Here is a 13,254-nt window from a genome sequence, read left to right as displayed (position 1 = left end):
CTCTATAGTCTCCCCGCTTGTGCACAGCTTCGGAACAGGAAGGGAGCCGGTATTGCTGTTTATGACGTGCTGACAGGCGCATGCGTGAGCTGCCGTTTGCCTATTGGGCGATATGTACTTACTCGCGAGTGTACTTAAAGTGAGTGTCCTTAAAGCGGGGTATGCCTGTAAACTGTTTTTTTTTTCCCAGAGGTACAAAGTAAGAGCCCGGATAGCTCAGTCGGTAGAGCATCAGACTTTTAATCTGAGGGTCCAGGGTTCAAGTCCCTGTTCGGGCGTTGTTTATGTTTGATTTATACTTTGTTAAAATCTTGAGTTTTTAAAACCATGTGCAGCATATACAAGTTGATAATTTTAATCGCTGATCATTTTAATCACTAGTCCTTCTAGTAAACATGGACTTGTTCCTGTCAAATCACTGTTTCTTAATACCACTTGGTACAGGCAAAGTTTCCAGCTAAGTATGTTTACTGTACATTTCTTTTCAAATGGAATTTGTGAAACAGGCACATCATTCCAGGATTCAGCAATTTTTTATGGCGTTAAGTTAGCATTGATGAATTTTAAACATTACACCTTGAGTCGAACAGATATGTTTCTTAACTTATGTTTCTAAGTAAACATACTGTAGGTAAAGCCAACGTTTCAAGCAAATTGCTTTTGCTATCCTTTCATTTTAGAATGTAATTTATAAAAACTGTCACATCATACAATATTGCTACATTGGTGTATTGAGTAAAACTAACATTGATGAATATTAAACACCAACACTGTCGGCAGGGGAGCATTTTTCCTGATCATAGATCACGCCTCTTTTTTTGTGTTTGTTTTCCCAATTTATTCACGGAACGCAGAATAGGCGATATGCTGTCAAATATAAGAGAACGTTGGATATCCACAACTCAAGCTAAACATGTAGTTTTTAGTCATGCCTAAATTTCAATCTGCTTTATGACGTCACTGTAAAATGGACACTGTTGCAATGTTTTTCTTTATAAATGTTTGAGAAAAAAAGATATTAGAAATGATGAAAGGAAGGTTCTGCTTCTTTTATAAACTGTTTTTTTTCCCCAAACGCGCAAAATAAGAGCCCGGATAGCTCAGTCGGTAGAGCATCAGACTTTTAATCTGAGGGTCCAGGGTTCAAGTCCCTGTTCGGGCGTTGTCTTTGTTTGTTTTATACTTTTTTAAAATGTATTGTTTTTAAAACCATGTGTAGCATATACAAGTGGACCATTTTAATCACTAGTCCTTCTAGTAAACATGGACTTGTTCCTGTCAAATCACTGTTTCTTAATACCACTTGGTACAGGCAAAGTTTCCAGCTAAGTATGTTTAATGTACATTTCTTTTCAAATGGAATTTGTGAAACAAGCACATCATTCCAAGATTCAGCAATTTTTTATGGCGTTAAGTTAGCATTGATGAATTTTAAACATTACACCTTGAGTCGAACAGATATGTTTCTTACCTTATGTTTCTAAGTAAACATACTGTAGGTAAAGCCAATGCTTCAAGCAAATTGCTTTTGCTATCCTTTCATTTTAGAATGTAATTTATAAAAACTGTCACATCATACAATATTGCTACATTGGTGTATTGAGTAAAACTAACATTGATGAATATTAAACACCAACACTGTCGGCAGGGGAGCATTTTTCCTGATCATAGATCACGCCTCTTTTTTGTGTGTTTGTTTTCCCATTTTATTCACGGAACGCAGAATAGGCGATATGTTGTAGAATAGAAGAGAACGTTGGATGTTCACAACTCAAGCTAAACATGTAGTTTCTAGTCATGCCTAAATTTCAATCTGCTTTATGACGTCACTGTAAAATGGACACCGTCGCAATGTCTATCTTTATAAATGTTCGAGAAAAAAAGATATTAGAAGTGATGAAAGGCAGGTTCTGCTTCTTTTATAAACTGTTTTTTTTCCTGAAGAAACACAAAGTAAGAGCCTGGATAAATTCAGTCGGTAGAGCATCAGACTTTTAATCTGAGGGTCCAGGGTTCAAGTCCCTGTTCGGGCGTTGTCTTTGTTTGTTTTATACTTTGTTAAAATGTAGAGTTTTTAAAACGTAGAGTTTTTAAAACCATGTGAAGCATATACAAGTTGATCATTTTAATCGCTGATCATTTTAATCACTAGTCCTTCTAGTAAACACGTACTTGTTCCTATCAAATAACTGTTTCTTAATACCACTTGGTACAGGCAAAATTTCCAGCTAAGTATGTTTACTGTACATTTCTTTTCAAATGGAATTTGTGAAACAGGCACATCATTCCAAGATTCAGCAATTTTTTATGGCGCTAAGTTAGCATTGATGAATTTTAAACATTACACCTTGAGTCGAACAGATATGTTTCTTACCTTATGTTTCTAAGTAAACATAGGTAAAGCCAAAGTTTCAAGCAAATTGCTTTTGCTATCCTTTCATTTTAGAATGTAATTTATAAAAACTGTCACATCATACCAAATTGCTACATTGGTGTATTGAGTAAAACTAACATTGATGAATATTAAACACCAACACTGTCGGCAGGGGAGTATTTTTCCTGATCATAGATCACGCCTCTTTTTTGTGTGTTTGTTTTCCCATTTTATTCACGGAACGCAGAATAGGCGATATGTTGTAGAATAGAAGAGAACGTTGGATGTCCACAACTCAAGCTAAACATGTAGTTTCTAGTCATGCCTAAATTTCAATCTGCTTTATGACGTCACTGTAAAATGGACACTGTCGCAATGTCTTTCTTTATAAATGTTTGAGAAAAAAAGATATTAGAAATGATGAAAGGAAGGTTCTGCTTCTTTTATAAACTGTTTTTTTTCCCCCCATAAGTACAAAGAAAGAGCCCGGATAGCTCAGTCGGTAGAGCATCAGACTTTTAATCTGAGGGTCCAGGGTTCAAGTCCTGTTCGGGTGTTGTCTTTGTTTGTTTTATACTTTGTTAAAATGTAGAGTTTTTAAAACCATGTGCAGCATATACAAGTTGATCATTTTAATCGCTGATCATTTTAATCACTAGTCCTTCTAGTAAACATGGACTTGTTCCTGTCAAATCACTGTTTCTTAATACCACTTGATACAGGCAAAGTTTCCAGCTAAGTATGTTTACTGTACATTTCTTTTGAAATGGAATTTGTGAAACAGGCACATCATTCCAAGATTCAGCAATTTTTTATGGCGTTAAGTTAGCAGTGATGAATTTTAAACATTACACCTTGAGTCGAACAGATATGTTTCTTACCTTATGTTTCTAAGTAAACATAGGTAAAGCCAATGTTTCAAGCAAATTGCTTTTGCTATCCTTTCATTTTATAATGTAATTTATAAAAACTGTCACATCATACCAAATTGCTACATTGGTGTATTGAGTAAAACTAACATTGATGAATATTAAACACCAACACTGTCGGCAGAGGAGCATTTTTCCTGATCAAAGATCACGCCTCTTTTTGTGTGTTTGTTTTCCCATTGTATTCACGGAACTCAGAATAGGCGATATGTTGTAGAATAAAAGAGAACGTTGGATATCCACAACTCAAGCTAAACATGTAGTTTCTAGTCATGCCTAAATTTCAATCTGCTTTATGACGTCACTGTAAAATGGACACTGTCGCAATGTCTTTCTTTATAAATGTTTGATAAAAAAAGATATTAGAAGTGATGAAAGGAAGGTTCTGCTTCTTTTATAAAATGTTTTTTTTCCCCCAGACGCACAAAGTAAGAGCCCGGATAGCTCAGTCGGTAGAGCATCAGACTTTTAATCTGAGGGTCCAGGGTTCAAGTCCCTGTTCGGGCGTTGTCTTTGTTTGTTTTATACTTTGTTAAAATGTAGAGTTTTTAAAACCATGTGCAGCATATACAAGTTGATCATTTTAATCACTAGTCCTTCTAGTAAACATGGACTTGTTCCTGTCAAATCACTGTTTCTTAATACCACTTGGTACAGGCAAAGTTTCCAGCTAAGTATGTTTACTGTACATTTCTTTTCAAATGGAATTTGTGATACAGGCACATCATTCCAAGATTCAGCAATTTTTTATGGCATTAAGTTAGCATTGATGAATTTTAAACATTACACCTTGAGTCAAACAGATATGTTTCTTACCTTATGTTTCTAAGTAAACATAGGTAAAGCCAAAGTTTCAAGCAAATTGCTTTTGCTATCCTTTCATTTTAGAATGTAATTTATAAAAACTGTCACATCATACCAAATTGCTACATTGGTGTATTGAGTAAAACTAACATTGATGAATATTAAACACCAACACTGTCGGCAGAGGAGCATTTTTCCTGATCATAGATCACGCCTCTTTTTTGTGTGTTTGTTTTCCCATTTTATTCACGGAACACAGAATAGGCGATATGTTGTAGAATAGAAGAGAACGTTGGATGTTCACAACTCAAGCTAAACATGTAGTTTCTAGTCATGCCTAAATTTCAATCTGCTTTATGACGTCACTGTAAAATGGACACTGTTGCAATGTCTTTCTTTATAAATGTTTAAGAAAAAAAGATATTAGAAATGATGAAAGGAAGGTTCTGCTTCTTTTATAAAATGTTTTTTTTCCCCCAGACGCACAAAGTAAGAGCCCGGATAGCTCAGTCGGTAGAGCATCAGACTTTTACATCTGAGGGTCCAGGGTTCAAGTCCCTGTTCGGGCGTTGTATTTGTTTGTTTTATACTTTGTTAAAATGTAAAGTTTTTAAAACCATGTGCAGCATATACAAGTTGATCATTTTAATCGCTGATCATTTTAATCACTAGTCCTTCTAGTAAACATGGACTTGTTCCTGTCAAATCACTGTTTCTTAATACCACTTGGTACAGGCAAAGTTTCCAGCTAAGTATGTTTACTGTACATTTCTTTTCAAATGGAATTTGTGAAACAGGCACATCATTCCAAGATTCAGCAATTTTTTATGGCGTTAAGTTAGCAGTGATGAATTTTAAACATTACACCTTGAGTCGAACAGATATGTTTCTTACCTTATGTTTCTAAGTAAACATAGGTAAAGCCAACGTTTCAAGCAAATTGCTTTTGCTATCCTTTCATTTTAGAATGCAATTTATAAAAACTGTCACACCATACCAAATTCCTACATTGGTGTATTGAGTAAAACTAACATTGATGAATATTAAACACCAACACTGTCGGCAGAGGAGCATTTTTCCTGATCAAAGATCACGCCTCTTTTTTGTGTGTTTGTTTTCCCATTTTATTCACGGAACGCAGAATAGACGATATGTTGTAATATAGAAGAGAACGTTGGATATCCACAACTCAAGCTAAACATGTAGTTTCTAGTCATGCCTAAATTTCAATCTGCTTTATGACGTCACTGTAAAATGGACACTGTCGCAATGTCTTTCTTTATAAATGTTTGAGAAAAAAAGATATTAGAAATGATGAAAGGAAGGTTCTGCTTCTTTTATAAACTGTTTTTTTTCCCCCAGACACACAAAGTAAGAGCCCGGATAGCTCAGTCGGTAGAGCATCAGACTTTTAATCTGAGGGTCCAGGGTTCAAGTCCCTGTTCGGGCGTTGTCTTTGTTTTATACTTTGTTAAAATGTAGAGTTTTTAAAACCATGTGCAGCATATACAAGTTGATCATTTTAATCACTAGTCCTTCTAGTAAACATGGACTTGTTCCTGTCAAATCACTGTTTCTTAATACCACTTGGTACAGGCAAAGTTTCCAGCTAAGTATGTTTACTGTACATTTCTTTTCAAATGGAATTTGTGAAACAGGCACATCATTCCAAGATTCAGCAATTTTTTATGGCGTTAAGTTAGCATTGATGAATTTTAAACATTACACCTTGAGTCGAACAGATATGTTTCTTACCTTATGTTTCTAAGTAAACATACTATAGGTAAAGCCAATGTTTCAAGCAAATTGCTTTTGCTATCCTTTCATTTTAGAATGTAATTTATAAAAACTGTCACATCATACAATATTGCTACATTGGTGTATTGAGTAAAACTAACATTGAGGAATATTAAACACCAACACTGTCGGCAGGGCAGCATTTTTCATGATCATAGATCACGCCTCTTTTTTGTGTGTTTGTTTTCCCATTGTATTCACGGAACGCAGAATAGACGATATGTTGTAGAATAGAAGAGAACGTTGGATATCCACAACTCAAGCTAAACATGTAGTTTCTAGTCATGCCTAAATTCCAATCTGCTTTATGACGTCACTGTAAAATGGACACTGTCGCAATGTCTTTCTTTATAAATGTTTGCCAAAAAAAGATATTAGAAGTGATGAAAGGAAGGTTCTGCTTCTTTTATAAACTGTTTTTTTCCCCCCCCCCAGACACAAAAAGTAAGAGCCTGGATAGCTCTGTCGGTAGAGCATCAGACTTTTAATATGAGGGTCCAGGGTTCAAGTCCCTGTTCGGGCGTTGTCTTTGTTTGTTTTATACTTTGTTTAAATGTAGAGTTTTTAAAACCATGTGAAGCATATACAAGTTGATCATTTTAATCGCTGATCATTTTAATCACTAGTCCTTCTAGTAAACACGTACTTGTTCCTATCAAATCACTGTTTCTTAATAACACTTGGTACAGGCAAAATTTCCAGCTAAGTATGTTTACTGTACATTTCTTTTCAAATGGAATTTGTGAAACAGGCACATCATTCCAAGATTCAGCAATTTTTTATGGCGCTAAGTTAGCATTGATGAATTTTAAACATTACACCTTGAGTCGAACAGATATGTTTCTTACCTTATGTTTCTAAGTATACATAGGTAAAGCCAAAGTTTCAAGAAAATTGCTTTTGCTATCCTTTCATTTTAGAATGTATTTTATAAAAAGTGTCACATTATACCAAATTGCTACATTGGTGTATTGAGTAAAACTAACATTGATGAATATTAAACACCAACACTGTCGGCAGGGGAGCATTTTTCCTGATCATAGATCACGCCTCTTTTTTGTGTTTGTTTTCCCATTTTATTCACGGAACGCAGAATAGGCGATATGTTGTAGAATAGAAGAGAACGTTGGATGTCCACAACTCAAGCTAAACATGTAGTATCTAGTCATGCGTAAATTTCAATCTGCTTTATGACGTCACTGTAAAATGGACACTGTCGCAATGTCTTTCTCTATAAATGTTTGAGAAAAAAAGATATTAGAAATGATGAAAGGAAGGTTCTGCTTCTTTTATAAACTGTTTTTTTTCCCCCCCATAAGTACAAAGAAAGAGCCCGGATAGCTCAGTCGGTAGAGCATCAGACTTTTAATCTGAGGGTCCAGGGTTCAAGTCCCTGTTCGGGCGTTGTATTTGTTTGTTTTATACTTTGTTAAAATGTAAAGTTTTTAAAACCATGTGCAGCATATACAAGTTGATCATTTTAATCGCTGATCATTTTAATCACTAGTCCTTCTAGTAAACATGGACTTGTTCCTGTCAAATCACTGTTTCTTAATACCACTTGATACAGGCAAAGTTTCCAGCTAAGTATGTTTACTGTACATTTCTTTTCAAATGGAATTTGTGAAACAGGCACATCATTCCAAGATTCAGCAATTTTTTATGGCGTTAAGTTAGCAGTGATGAATTTTAAACATTACACCTTGAGTCGAACAGATATGTTTCTTACCTTATGTTTCTAAGTAAACATAGGTAAAGCCAACGTTTCAAGCAAATTGCTTCTGCTATCCTTTCATTTTAGAATGCAATTTATAAAAACTGTCACACCATACCAAATTGCTACATTTGTGTATTGAGTAAAACTAACATTGATGAATATTAAACACCAACACTGTCGGCAGGGGAGCATTTTTCCTGATCATAGATCACGCCTCTTTTTTGTGTGTTTGTTTTCCCATTTTATTCACGGAACGCAGAATAGACGATATGTTGTAATATAGAAGAGAACGTTGGATATCCACAACTCAAGCTAAACATGTAGTTTCTAGTCATGCCTAAATTTAAATCTGCTTTATGATGCCACTGTAAAATGGACACTGTCGCAATGTCTTTCTTTATAAATGTTTGAGAGAAAAAGATATTAGAAGTGATGAAAGGAAGGTTTTGCTTCTTATATAAACTGGGTTTTTTTCCCCAGACGCACAAAGTAAGAGCCCGGATAGCTCAGTCGGTAGAGCATCAGACTTTTAATCTGAGGGTCCAGGGTTCAAGTCCCTGTTCAGGCGTTGTCTTTGTTTTATACTTTGTTAAAATGTAGAGTTTTTAAAACCATGTGCAGCATATACAAGTTGATCATTTTAATCACTAGTCCTTCTAGTAAACATGGACTTGTTCCTGTCAAATCACTGTTTCTTAATACCACTTGGTACAGGCAAAGTTTCCAGCTAAGTATGTTTACTGTACATTTCTTTTCAAATGGAATATGTGAAACAGGCACATCATTCCAAGATTCAGCAATTTTTTATGGCGTTAAGTTAGCATTGATGAATTTTAAACATTACACCTTGAGTCGAACAGATATGTTTCTTACCTTATGTTTCTAAGTAAACATACTGTAGGTAAAGCCAATGTTTCAAGCAAATTGCTTTTGCTATCCTTTCATTTTAGAATGTAATTTATAAAAACTGTCACATCATACAATATTGCTACATTGGTGTATTGAGTAAAACTAACATTGAGGAATATTAAACACCAACACTGTCGGCAGGGGAGCATTTTTCCTGATCATAGATCACGCCTCTTTTTTGTGTGTTTGTTTTCCCATTGTATTCACGGAACGCAGAATAGACGATATGTTGTAGAATAGAAGAGAACGTTGGATATCCACAACTCAAGCTAAACATGTAGTTTCTAGTCATGCCTAAATTCCAATCTGCTTTATGACGTCACTGTAAAATGGACACTGTCGCAATGTCTTTCTTTATAAATGTTTGCCAAAAAAAGATATTAGAAGTGATGAAAGGAAGGTTCTGCTTCTTTTATAAACTGTTTTTTTTCCCCCCCCAGACACAAAAAGTAAGAGCCTGGATAGCTCTGTCGGTAGAGCATCAGACTTTTAATCTGAGGGTCCAGGGTTCAAGTCCCTGTTCGGGCGTTGTCTTTGTTTGTTTTATACTTTGCTTAAATGTAGAGTTTTTAAAACCATGTGAAGCATATACAAGTTGATCATTTTAATCGCTGATCATTTTAATCACTAGTCCTTCTAGTAAACATGGACTTGTTCCTATCAAATCACTGTTTCTTAATACCACTTGGTACAGGCAAAATTTCCAGCTAAGTATGTTTACTGTACATTTCGTTTCAAATGGAATTTGTGAAACAGGCACATCATTCCAAGATTCAGCAATTTTTTATGGCGCTAAGTTAGCATTGATGAATTTTAAACATTACACCTTGAGTCGAACAGATATGTTTCTTACCTTATGTTTCTAAGTATACATAGGTAAAGCCAAAGTTTCAAGAAAATTGCTTTTGCTATCCTTTCATTTTAAAATGTAATTTATAAAAACTGTCACATCATACCAAATTGCTACATTGGTGTATTGAGTAAAACTAACATTGATGAATATTAAACACCAACACTGTCGGCAGGGGAGCATTTTTCCTGATCATAGATCACGCCTCTTTTTTGTGTGTTTGTTTTCCCATTTTATTCACGGAACGCAGAATAGGCGATATGTTGTAGAATAGAAGAGAACGTTGGATGTCCATAACTCAAGCTAAACATGTAGTAACTAGTCATGCCTAAATTTCAATCTGCTTTATGACGTCACTGTAAAATGGACACTGTCGCAATGTCTTTCTCTATAAATGTTTGAGAAAAAAAGATATTAGAAATGATGAAAGGAAGGTTCTGCTTCTTTTATAAACTGTTTTTTTTTCCCAGAGGCACAAAGTAAGAGCCTGGATAGCTCAGTCGGTAGAGCATCAGACTTTTAATCTGAGGGTCCAGGGTTCAAGTCCCTGTTCGGGCGTTGTCTTTGTTTGTTTTATACTTTGTTAAAATGTAGAGTTTTTAAAACCATGTGCAGCATATTCAAGTTGATCATTTTAATCGCTGATCATTTTAATCACAAGTCCTTCTAGTAAACATGGACTTGTTCCTGTCAAATCACTGTTTCTTAATACCACTTGGTACAGGCAAAGTTTCCAGCTAAGTATGTTTACTGTACATTTCTTTTCAAATGGAATTTGTGAAACAGGCACATCATTCCAGGATTCAGCAATTTTTTATGGCGTTAAGTTAGCAGTGATGAATTTTAAACATTACACCTTGAGTCGAACAGATATGTTTCTTACCTTATGTTTCTAAGTAAACATAGGTAAAGCCAACGTTTCAAGCAAATTGCTTTTGCTATCCTTTCATTTTAGAATGTAATTTATAAAACCGTCACATCATACCAAATTGCTACATTGGTGTATTGAGTAAAACTAACATTGATGAATATTAAACACCAACACTGTCGGCAGGGGAGCATTTTTCCTGATCATAGATCACGCCTCTTTTTTTTGTGTTTGTTTTCCCATTTTATTCACGGAACGCAGAATAGGCGATATGTTGTAGAATAGAAGAGAACGTTGGATGTCCACAACTCAAGCTAAACATGTAGTTTTTAGTCATGCCTAAATTTCAATCTGCTTTATGACGTCACTGTAAAATGGACAGTGTTGCAATGTCTTTCTTTATAAATGTTTGAGAAAAAAAGATATTAGAAATGATGAAAGGAAGGTTCTGCTTCTTTTATAAACGGTTTTTTTCCCCCCAGAGGCACAAAGTAAGAGCCCGGATAGCTCAGTCGGTACAGCATTAGACTTTTAATCTGACTTTTATACTTTGTTAAAATGTAGAGTTTTTAAAACCATGTGCAGCATATACAAGTTGATCATTTGAATCACTAGTCCTTCTAGTAAACATGGACTTGTTCCTGTCAAATCACTGTTTCTTAATACCACTTGGTACAGGCAAAGTTTCCAGCTAAGTATATTTACTGTACATTTCTTTTCAAATGGAATTTGTGAAACAGGCACATCATTCCAAGATTCAGCAATTTTTTATGGCGTTAAGTTAGCATTGATGAATTTTAAACATTACACCTTGAGTCGAACAGATTAAAGGCTTTATGCGCCGTCCCTCCTTTGTGACGCTAAACCCAATAATGGAGACCACACAATGTTGGAAGAAAAGGTCACAGCTTTATTTTAACATCCGCGGTTAAAATCCTAACAGCAGCCAAGTATGCTCCATGCAAAAATGGGGGGGAGATCCTTGCCCAGACAGCCAGCAATTGGCCCGCTCCCTCCCCCCGCCCAGAAGCACTGTAAGATGGGAGGGGGAAATCCTCATTTAGCCGATGTTGGGCTGCTTCCCTCCCCCTCCCGCCCCTAGGGTCAGCTTAGGCCCAGCCCTAAAGCTGGCGCCCAGCCTTTTACCAGCGTTGGTTGGGCATAGGCCGGCCCGGCCCTAAAGCCGGCGCCTCCAGCCTGCCGCGCTGTTCTAGGGGCTCCAGCTGAGGGACGGACCCTAAAGTCCTTACCCTTTCTCCGTCTCGTGAGCTTGGCTGGCGCAGCAGCTCCGCCACCCGGAGGCCCCTCTGCCGGGCACTGGCTACCCTGGGGCCGACACGCCCACCCAAAGCTGCGACCTCTGATCTTATTTCTTCCCGCAAAAAACCCTTGATGTTACTTAAGAACACCTCCAACCCCTTTGGTGATAGATGCACACAGTCCCTTCTGTGCCAGCTGCACTCCTTGGTGTCAGTCTCTCTGCGCTTTAAGAGATTTACCGCCGCTAGAGGATGAATTTTGCCCATGGCCTTATTTACCTTCCTCCTAGCTTTCTCTTTCCATGGCCCTTTTAAAATTCGCTTTGGAATAATTACAGACCAATTGATTAAAACCTCACTCCACAGCGCCTTCAAGCGGGCGCATTCCTGCTGTAACCGATAAATCAACTCTAGTGTTTTGTTGTTGGCTGGGTCGTTCCCCCCGAGGTGTAGCAAAATAACATCCGGTTTCACCTGAAATTCTGCTCACGCCTTGTCCAGAGCCTGTTACAGATCAACCAAGCACCTTCCTCTCTTCCCAAGCCAACGCCAATGCACCCCCTCCCCCGTAAACCACAGCTGCTGGCCGCACCGCTGATCCTTCGCCCATACGTGCACCCACTGAACGAAGGAATGACCCATGATCCACACTTCCAGGGTCCTTTGTGCAGCTGTCTACTGAGAGGGAAAAACATGTTAATCTTCTTGGCTCCTCACGTTGCTGTGCCCTTAGGCCCTGATGTAACCCCCTATAGGCACTGGGTTTCCACCTCCCCGGTTTCTACATTTGGTACGTCATACAGCCGTTCTCAGCTGCTGCTGTAGCGGCGCCAATTCTAAAGGAATGGGTACCAAATACACTAGGATCCATCCCCTTTAGCAGCAAGGCACCGCCTAAAAACGCTTTGAAATTGGTACCTTGTGAGTGGTGTTGCGTCCTGATGGATGAGGAAATTGCCCCCTACCTTGGGCCTGTGTCTTGCGTACCACTTAATCAACGCCACTGGGCAAACTTCCACTATTCTCCATAGTGAGGTGGACCCACGCTCCCCTTCCCGCTTGGTCGGGTTTAGACCTGTGAATCTTGCATGCCACCGACGTAGCATTGAGAATCATGCTCGCGAAAAAACAAGCCCGAACCCTGGCTTGTTTAAGATAACGCCACTAGCTCGCCGACCCTGAAGGCACCAAGAAAGCCGCGGCAAATGCTACTCTGAACAGTTCCCTTTTCCGCTGTAGTGAAACATACCTTTTTTTTTTTTTTTTTGTCATCATCAATAAATGAAGCCTGTCTGGCGTTACCGGCTCCCTACCGTCCATTCGCTTGGCATCGCCCCTACCCCAGCCTATGAGGATTCTCCTTACTATGAAATCCTTAGTTATGTCCTTGCGGTTGTGGAGCTTCAGGAAAAAGCCAAACTGCCAAAATGGCCCCAACACTGGTCCGCGTCGCCCCCGCTGTCTTCAGGGCCTGTAGGAAGCCACCGATCCGCGCGCTGCTACCTCGCTTACCCTCGACCCTGTACTTTTGCTTGAATGCTAGCCACGTGTGCCAAGGCCGGAGGTGGATTTTCTAGGTGCGTGGGGTAGCGACTTCTAGACCAGGTCCATTAGTCCGATATCCCTATCTGCCACAGGTGACGTGGGCACGTTAGACCTGTGGCATTAGCCGCTGCTTGCCTAAACGCTGTCGAATATAACCGTGGTAAGGTGTCTGCTATGACGTTTAATCTCCCCGGGACATGCT

The 13,254-nt window shown here is 38.0% G+C and overlaps 6 non-coding genes across 6 annotated transcripts; all 6 read left to right on the top strand.

The window, feature by feature from the left end:
* Positions 1–205: 205 nt before the first annotated feature.
* Positions 206–278, top strand: TRNAK-UUU (transfer RNA lysine (anticodon UUU)). Its single transcript has one exon. It is a non-coding gene; the product is annotated as a tRNA-Lys (tRNA).
* An 811-nt stretch (positions 279–1,089) lies between these two features.
* On the top strand, positions 1,090–1,162 carry TRNAK-UUU (transfer RNA lysine (anticodon UUU)). Its single transcript has one exon. It is a non-coding gene; the product is annotated as a tRNA-Lys (tRNA).
* Positions 1,163–3,737: 2,575 nt separating this feature from the next.
* Positions 3,738–3,810, top strand: TRNAK-UUU (transfer RNA lysine (anticodon UUU)). Its single transcript has one exon. It is a non-coding gene; the product is annotated as a tRNA-Lys (tRNA).
* A 1,674-nt stretch (positions 3,811–5,484) lies between these two features.
* Positions 5,485–5,557, top strand: TRNAK-UUU (transfer RNA lysine (anticodon UUU)). Its single transcript has one exon. It is a non-coding gene; the product is annotated as a tRNA-Lys (tRNA).
* Positions 5,558–7,235: 1,678 nt separating this feature from the next.
* On the top strand, positions 7,236–7,308 carry TRNAK-UUU (transfer RNA lysine (anticodon UUU)). The gene has a single exon. It is a non-coding gene; the product is annotated as a tRNA-Lys (tRNA).
* Positions 7,309–9,865: 2,557 nt separating this feature from the next.
* Positions 9,866–9,938, top strand: TRNAK-UUU (transfer RNA lysine (anticodon UUU)). Its single transcript has one exon. It is a non-coding gene; the product is annotated as a tRNA-Lys (tRNA).
* Positions 9,939–13,254: the final 3,316 nt, after the last annotated feature.

This window comes from Ascaphus truei, chromosome 10, assembly GCF_040206685.1.
Source record: "Ascaphus truei isolate aAscTru1 chromosome 10, aAscTru1.hap1, whole genome shotgun sequence".
Classification (NCBI taxonomy): domain Eukaryota; kingdom Metazoa; phylum Chordata; class Amphibia; order Anura; family Ascaphidae; genus Ascaphus; species Ascaphus truei.
This window is presented reverse-complemented; position numbering and strand designations above follow the sequence as displayed.